The sequence below is a fragment of the Haemaphysalis longicornis genome, unplaced genomic scaffold (genome assembly GCF_048455015.1).
Source record: "Haemaphysalis longicornis isolate Haplotype H1 unplaced genomic scaffold, Haemaphysalis longicornis Haplotype H1 scaffold_2, whole genome shotgun sequence".
Lineage (NCBI taxonomy): Eukaryota > Metazoa > Arthropoda > Arachnida > Ixodida > Ixodidae > Haemaphysalis > Haemaphysalis longicornis.
Window position 1 is genome coordinate 219,431,146 of NW_027526295.1, and position 8,673 is coordinate 219,439,818.

Here is an 8,673-nt window from a genome sequence, read left to right on the forward strand (position 1 = left end):
CCTCAACTTGTATTTCTTTTTACTTTCGCCCTGGCTGGGATGACACTTTATCGACTTCCCTGTTTTTTTTTTTCCCCAAGCCCAGTGCACGGCCGCTGGATGAGAGCGCACGCAGTGCGCCTTTCATCCAGCGGCCGTGCCCAGTGCCTCAGGAAGTAGGACTTGCCCCCCAATTCTAGCCGGCTGAATCGTCTGGCATTCTATTACTATGTGATCGATTGTTTCTTTATCCCTGCCACATCTTACACATGCCTCATCCTGGGACGAATATTTGCTCATGTAAGTTCGAGTTCTCAAGCAGACAGCCCGCGCCTCAATTAAAGAGCAACGCACTACCTTTATTGTTGCCATTAAAGTTCTCTTTCCGGATCTCTAGTTTGCTTGCTTTGTAGATTCCCAGTGATCCCTTCTTTTCCATGTTTTCCATCCTCTCTGTCCACATGAGCGTCTCTGTTTCCTTCGTTTGCTTTGTGCCCCCCATTGTTTATTCGCCGTGGTCAAATTATATTTGTCACCAGCTTTCGCGTTCTCTTCTGCCATTGGGTGTCCACACTTTTATGTACAGGTATTTGTGCACTTTGCTGCCCAGTTCTTCTCATCTAAATGTCTATATAAGCCGCTCCTCAAAACGTATTTTACTTTGCGCTTCCCTCGCCTAAAATGAAGCCCAACACATTCACTCAAATTCACTCAAATTTTTGGTGTTTTCGGAACCAAAACTGCAAAAAAGGCGGCCAGAGCCAGGGCCGGTGCCGGCGCTCGCTTGCAGCATGCCTGCAAATGCGCGTGGTATACAGTGTGTTGCGACGATAACTGGAACACTTTAAAAATTTTTCCTGGGCGATCCGCCGCTCTGTTCACGCTCAAACTTCACACAAAGGTCGCATTTTGTGGTCTATTTTGTTTGACACCGGGAACAACAACGGTAGTTACCTGTTTATTCTGAAAATAAATAAAAACGATTTTCGCCTATGGGAAAATGGCGGCGATTTGGACGTGCGCGAGCCCGAAAACCGGGTTTTCTGATCGTCTGTTAGCTCATTTCTAGGTGCATTTTCTGATCGTCTGCTGCACCATTTGGCTCCGTACGTGAATCCCAAACATATGCGTTTCACTCTGCAGGTGGTTCCGTCGTTCCAACATCAACTTGCGCTGGCTCGCACGTCCAAATCAGCGGCCATTTTCCCATAGGCGAAAATCGTTTTTATTTATTTTCAGAATAAACAGGCAAGTACCGTTGTTGTTCCCGGTGTCAAACAAAATAGACCACGAAATGCGACCTTTGTGTGAAGTTTGAGCGCGAACAGAGCGGCGGATCGCTCAGGAAAAATTTTTAAAGTGTTCCAGTTATCGTCGCAACACCCTGTATATACGCCTTGCATCTACGGGGGGAAAAAACAACATAATTAGCGAAGTAACGGCACTTCCTTGCTATAATGGTATAAATTTACATCTTTGGCGAAAAGAAACAAGAGAAAACCTAAAAATAATAAAACAATCCAACGTATTTCGCTACTCACAGCCATGCCGCAAAGAACTCACATTCTAGACAAACGGCGAGTGAGTGAGTGACATTTATTTGCCCATAGATGGGAGTCAGGGAAGGTAAGTCTTGATGAAATCCCCCCTCCCCCCTCAGTCGGCAGCCAGGAGTCCTGCCCCGGCGGCGGCCTCGGCCATCTGGAACAGACGGGCCTGCTCTCACGGGTCCGAGCTGAGCAGCACGGTACGTCTTCCACCATTAATTTCTGACATTTATTCATTTGATTTCTGTATCCCTTGTTGGAGCAAGCCCAGACCGTATATGTTGCAGGTCCGCCCTGTTTCCGCACTGTTTGCGTGCGCTGGAGTATATAGCGCCGGGTAGCAGCGGTTGTACAACACCTGGTTGGGGATCGGTGTTTGGAGAAGGCGCCAAGCCACTGCCTGCCGTCTGGACAGATCTCTGCTGCATGATATTTAGCCCTTCCCAGCCTGTAGTTATTAAGGTGACCAGCCTGTCCCGGCCCGACACGTCCCTGATCCCTAGCCACATGCCCCCTGGTCACTGAGTTTTTCAATATTGAGAAACTCTTTGTCCGTGGTGAATGTAGCAAAAAACAAACAAAAAAACGAGATGATAGCCGAGGCGCTAGCTAACCAAAGCTGCTTTTCGATATCACTCGAGCAGTAGCTTTGCAAGTCTGGTCCTGCTTTTTTACTAGCAATAAGAATTGCTACTCCGGCTGGTATTCTGATGCAAAAATATATGTCGACAGTCTCTTTCATCTGGGTTGATAGCCACGCGATGTCGAAAAATCAGCCTCGTCAAAATCTTAGTAGAAATTATTTAGTGTCAGTAACAGCAAGGACAGTGCGAAACTCTACGATATCCCAAGCAACCACGGACGTCCGTTGGACGTCCGAAATACAGCCGAACATCCAAGGCCCAGTTTGGACGGCCACTGTACGTCCATGTTTGGACGTACATTTTAGGACGTACAGTGGACATCCAGAAACGGATGTACAAGTCCGAATGACATCCGCCAACGGACGTAAAAAGTTACTATTAAGCATCAAGTAATAGTGTAAATTGAATATAAACGTACGCTATTGTTTGATGCAAATTGAATATAAAAACCCGCCGCGGTGGCTCAGTGGCTAAGGCGTTGCGTTGCTGAGCACGAGGTCGCGGGTTCGGTTCCCGGCCGCGGCGGTCGCTTTTCTGATGGAGGCGAAAAGCAAAAATGCCCGTGTGTACGAGATTTCGGCGCACGTTAAAGATCCTCGGGTGGTCAAAATTAACCGGGAGCACTCCACTACGGCGCGCCTCATCGCCTGCGTTGCGTCGACGCGTTAAACCCTACAACCCACTGAACACAAAACGTCTTATAGATGTCTACCATGGTCTTGCAAGGTCTTAGACATCTTGCGCTATGCGAGTTAGCTATAAGACGTCTATTTTTTTATGTCTCAAAGATGTCTTAAGAGAGATATCTACAGGACACCTGTGCAAGATCTCCGACGTCTTGAGCTCCGTGAGATGTTGATAAGTCATCTTTACTAAGATGACTAGAAGACATACGAACCTCAATGTGTACAAGACGTTCCCAAGCAGCAGAAATTATCAAGCGCAAGCACGGCAAATCGTCAGTGGTTATGTGTCCGAGCTTGGCAATACCTCGGACGCCATTATTGGCTGGCGCTTTGGAAAGGTGACAAGCTCTGGAAGGCCAATATTGGACAACGCTTGGCAAAGTAGTTGCCATGATAATGCCTATGGGTGGACCCCGTGAATTCTCATGCACATTTTTGGCTTTGTGGCCAGCCTTTATGACCAATGCCTATTTTATGAGATACCTCGCTGCCCGATTTCTGCTTTACACAAGCCATTATACAGGAAATTATTTAACGTTACTTATTTATTTAATGCGCACTCGTTAAATAATTTCCTGTACAAAGGCATCTATAAAACAGAAATCGGACCGCGAGGCACAATAAACAAACTGCATCAACTTTGCGAAGCAATTACGGGACTTGCAAAACAATTGAGAAACAACTCACCGGGTCCCACTGTGTAGTTTTTTTTTATTATGCACATCAAATTTACAACGGGAAACCTGGCTTAACAGTGGCAAGAATACGAACACAAACACGAAAGCAAACAGAAACACAATAGTCGAGAAAAAATAAAAGAAAGCGCAGCTCATGAAGCGCGAACCGATTATGCTTCGTTTAACGGCTTGAGGTGCCTACTAAAAAGGAGAATTCAGGTAAATGAAAACAAGACCCTCCTCCCCGGTAATTCGCCGACCTGCCCATATGACAATGAACAGCGTATATAGCCCAGCTTGGAAGGCTTGTCTCTGCTGCATCCGCCATTTGTCCACAAGAAACACCTTTACGTCGTAGCGCCTGTAATAAGTAAACAAAATAGACCACTATAATGCTAAATGCACGCTGCTTACTAAATACAGCACCTAGTACCAGCCTTAACACATGTACTGTACGTGTGAAAGTATTCAGCCTAAACTTCCAGCACTCGCTATGAAACATGAAACGTACTACACTATTCATTTTTCAATACTGCGTTTTACGGTAGCAGTTACTTGGCTCGTTCTTGAGAAAACAGTCCGGTATTTCACCGATAATGGGCTTCACTCTTATTGCGCAGTCGCGCAAGGTAATATGAAAAAAGTCCAATACACAAAGTAACCCACCAGCGGTTCCGTGAAATTTTGTTGTGCATACTGTAGCCACATAAACAATTAATCACGACTGAAATGTCGTGCCGTCAACGTTTTATTAGCGTAAGTTTTGTTTTCTAACAACGCGGGATCAGAGACTGCAAGGCAACGCACTACACAACGGGTTCGGAACGCACGAACGTTTACGTTTTTTTTTTTTTTTTCAAGACATCTATGCCAACTTGGAGGTAGAAAAGATTAACCTTGCGGCCTTTGAATGCGTTATATTTTAAGGGGTAACCAAATAAAGCGACAATTGAAGCAACGCTACAAACCTAACTCATCGGGTATTAATTAAACTGTCCAGCAAACCACGAAAGTCCATAGGATATCCACTAATGGTCACAATATCCAATGTCATTTCAGGACATTCATGTGATGTCCATACAATGTTTCACCCAAGATCATCTGCTTGCGGACATCCATGCGATATCACTGCAGGTGTGTTAGTATAACATCATTACGCAATATTGCTAGGATGTCCACAAATTTACATTTTTCCTTACACTGATAATTCGCATTCATAACGCGGTGTACATACGGGGCCCCAGCCACACAAAGTGTGTCTTAGCTCAATCACCCCTCATCCCCGTCTTTCCTTAAGCTTCGAAATATTTTCTGGTCTGTTTCTAACTAATATTTTAAATGAAGAGTGGGTAGTATATATGTGATTTTGAATTTGAGCGAAATCTGGTTGCCTTTCTGTTTGATTCGGGAATTGAATTCTATATTTTAGGCTGCTTGATTTATGTGGATGAAGAACAAGCGGGACTGATGATTTTCTCATTTCTCATTTTTTCCGAGCACTGGTACGCAGCCTGCATGAGTACGGAACCAGTATATATGGAGCCCGCTGAGTAGGCAGGACTCTTGTCACCCAAATTTGATGCTTTGGATGCGAGCAGGTGCATTGCATGATGCAACCCACGCATCTGGGTGTTGTTTGTTTAGTTCTTGCGCGATGGAGTGGCGGGCGTTGTCCAGTCTTGTAACGTCGGTGGAGATGATACGGCCGCGTAATTTAGCAGCGTTTTTCTGCATCGTGAATAGCCTCGTGGGTTAAGCAGTCGAAGGCTTTGCGAACGTCCAAAGGACGACAAAGGCCATGGTTTTTGGTAGCCTTCGCGTTTTCTAGTGCAGAGACAAGGTCAGCAATTGAATCCATGGCACTGCGCTGGCGGCAAAAACCCGTCTGCTGCTCAGGGTTCAAGTTGCAGATTCGCGCATACTGGTAATTCGAGGCGTGCGAGCGCCATGGATTCGAGAATTTTGGAGGCAGCGCTCGTGAGTGAAATAGGACGAAAAGAGGAGAAAAGTTTGGGAGATTTGTTCTTTTTTAGGATGGGAGAGACAAGTTGCAGGCCAAAGTGAGCAGGGAGGGTGCCGGAAGACCAGTGGAAGTTGCAAAGTCAAGATGGCGCGAGCGCTGCCTCTCGGCTACGTTTCCGATAGCCTGGTATGTGATGCCGTCAGCCCCGGGTGCATGCACTTTTTCTTTTTGCATTTTGAATGGCCCACACGAGCTCGGCCGCCATGAAAGGAGCTTCGAAAGCCGTGCTCGGGGGGAAGGAGGGAGCCGGCGCGCGCTTGGCGTCAGATTCTTCGTTTTGGGCTGCGGGCCTTCAGATCGCCGTCGATACCGGGACGACAACAAAGCGCCTCCACCTCGAGAGGAGGACTGGGAAGAAAAAGCAGCAGCGAGGGGAAACCGGCGCTGCAAGACAAGGGACAGAACTCGAACAAGACCAGGGAAGCGCTGACAGTGGCGGCATCCTCGGTCGAAACCAGGATAAGCTGGGCGAGCGCGGTCTCCCAACCTAAGGGGCAGGGTAGAACCAACTCACAGGAAAACAAAGATAAATATGCACGAGCCGCAGCAGAGCAGTCCGAGCTAACCACCAAGGTTAGACAGATGCTAGAGATTCTCATTGCAGAGAATCGCTCCCTAAAGGAGAAAATAGCGAAGTTAGAATCCGCTGGAGAAAAGACCGCCGCGCCGAGCGCTGGGGGGGATCAGGCCTCCGCTAGCGAAAGCGAGGAGATGCTGGTGATGGCAGCCGATGATAAAGGTGAAGGGGTGGGGACGAAGCCGAGTCTGCCCCTGCAGCCGACATCGGGGCCATCGGTTTCTCCCGTGACGACGGAGATAGAGGAAAAGCCGCCAGCGGTAGAGTCACCCAAATTCGAGAGAGACTTAGACCTGGAGATTGAGTCCCCTCCGCAAAAGCGAAGGGTATGCCGCAACGCCGGCAGATCAGGAGTCAAGCGCAAGGCCAAGAAACAAACGAGGATACAGGAAAACACAGAAATGATATTTGAGGAATTCAGTAACGCTTTCGAGGCGAAAATGAACGCGAAACTCGAAGAGATAAGGGCTATGTTCAACTCGTTTGCGGAAAACGTAACCAAGCAGCTTGATCCTTTCAACATGAGAGTGTCCGCACTAGAAAGTGCACAGACCGCAGCCAGACAGCAGCAGCAGGGTAGGGGAGTAGGTCCAATCAAATCCACAAAGCCGTACTCGAGACCGGCAGTAGAGGGTTTGAGATCTGCCTTGGTTGATACAACGGTAGCAAATCGAAACTCAACCGAATAATCATGGCTAGGGACGATCGCAAAAACAGCAACAGGTACACCATTTGGCAGTGGAATTGTCGTGGGTATCGACGCAAGCGTGGTAACCTCCAACAATTCATAGACTCTAAAAGCGCTGGGGGAGTGCCAGACGTCATTGCCCTACAGGAAACGGGAGGGCAGGCAAAATTATCGGGATACACGTCTTATTTTGACGAGGAGCACTCGGACGACAAGCGGACCCCGGTCACGATCCTGGTTAGGCGCAACGTTCCGGCGATGCGACGCGAAACGGGCATAGGGACCGTAGACCACGTACTCGTGGAGATTATCTCCGCTCAAAAACGAGGGCAGGGAAGTGTCTTCGTACTGAACGTCTACAGTAGTCCTCAGAAGAGACATAGATTCAAGAAACTTTTCCGCAAAGTCCTAGATATTGCGGGTAAGCAGCCGCTTGTAATAGTGGGAGACTTTAATGCACCGCACCCGGCGTGGGCGTACAAGAAGGATTTGATCAAAGAGAGAAATCTTTGGCTGGACTGTCAACAAGAGGCCCTCACTCTCGTGACGGATCCCGGGTGCCCCACGCGCACGGGAAACAGCGTGAGCGTAGACACCACTCCGGACCTTACATTTGTAAGGAATGTTTTGTGGCGGGCCCAACGAAGGCTGGGCGTGGTACTCAACTGAGGCTAGTGAACTGGGATTCCTTTAGGCTCCGGAGGCGTTGCGAAACCGCTGATGGCAACGAAGAGTCGGTAGGAGCTACCCGCGACATAACAGATTTGAGAGCGTGGGTCACGCAGATGCACGGTGACGTTAAAGCGTCGACTAAGACAATCCCGGAGGAAGCGGGACTCGAGCAGACCGACGCCAGGCTCCTGCATATGTGGGAAGCCAAAGAGGGTCTGCAAAGACGACTGGCCAAGCAAAAATACAATCGCAACCTCCGCAGGCGGCTAGCCAGACTCAACAAAGAAATTGAAGACTACGCTAATCACTTGGCACAACAGACGTGGCACAACAGATGTGACGAGATGGACAGGCAAATGGGGCTAGCAAAGACCTGGAACACACTCAGATATCTGATAGACCCCCAAATGAGCAAAACAACTCAGAAGCAGAATCTAAGCAAAATCATTCACAAATTCGAAGGCTCAGACGAGGAGCTCGTAAGAGAGATCCGAAACAGATACGTGGGCAATCACCCCCGCGTGAAACTCAAGGATTACGAGGGACCTTCGAACCCTAAGTTAGATGAACCCATAACGCTCACCGAGGTGCGCGGAGCCATTCAGGCGCTGCGTACAAAGTCGGCTCCGGGTCCCGACGGAGTGACAAACAAGATGCTCCGGAACCTGGACGACGACTCGATAGAAGCGCTGACTCGGTACTTGAACTGGTGTTGGAACGCGGCGAGATACCCGCACAGTGGAAAGACGCAAAGATTGTAATGATTCCGAAGCCTGGAAAAAAACTTCACCTAGAGAATCTAAGACCCATTTCACTAACGTCGTGTATGGGCAAATTGTTAGAACACGTAGTCCTAAACAGACTTCACGCGCTCATGGACGAAAGAGATCTATTCCCCCATACCATGATCGGCTTTAGACCGGGCTTGTCCACTCAAGACGTGATGTTGAGACTCAAGCATAAAATCCTTGACGGAGAAGGGTGCTCGCCGTTAGACACCAGAGCTATTCTTGGCCTGGACCTGACGAAGGCGTTTGATAACGTCAAGCACGAGGCAATTATGGAGAGTCTAGAGGGCCTGGGGGTCGGCACCAGGACTTACAACTACGTTAGGGACTTTCTGTCCAACAGAACGGCACGCCTGGTCGTGGGCGGAGTAGAATCGGATGTCATAGAGATA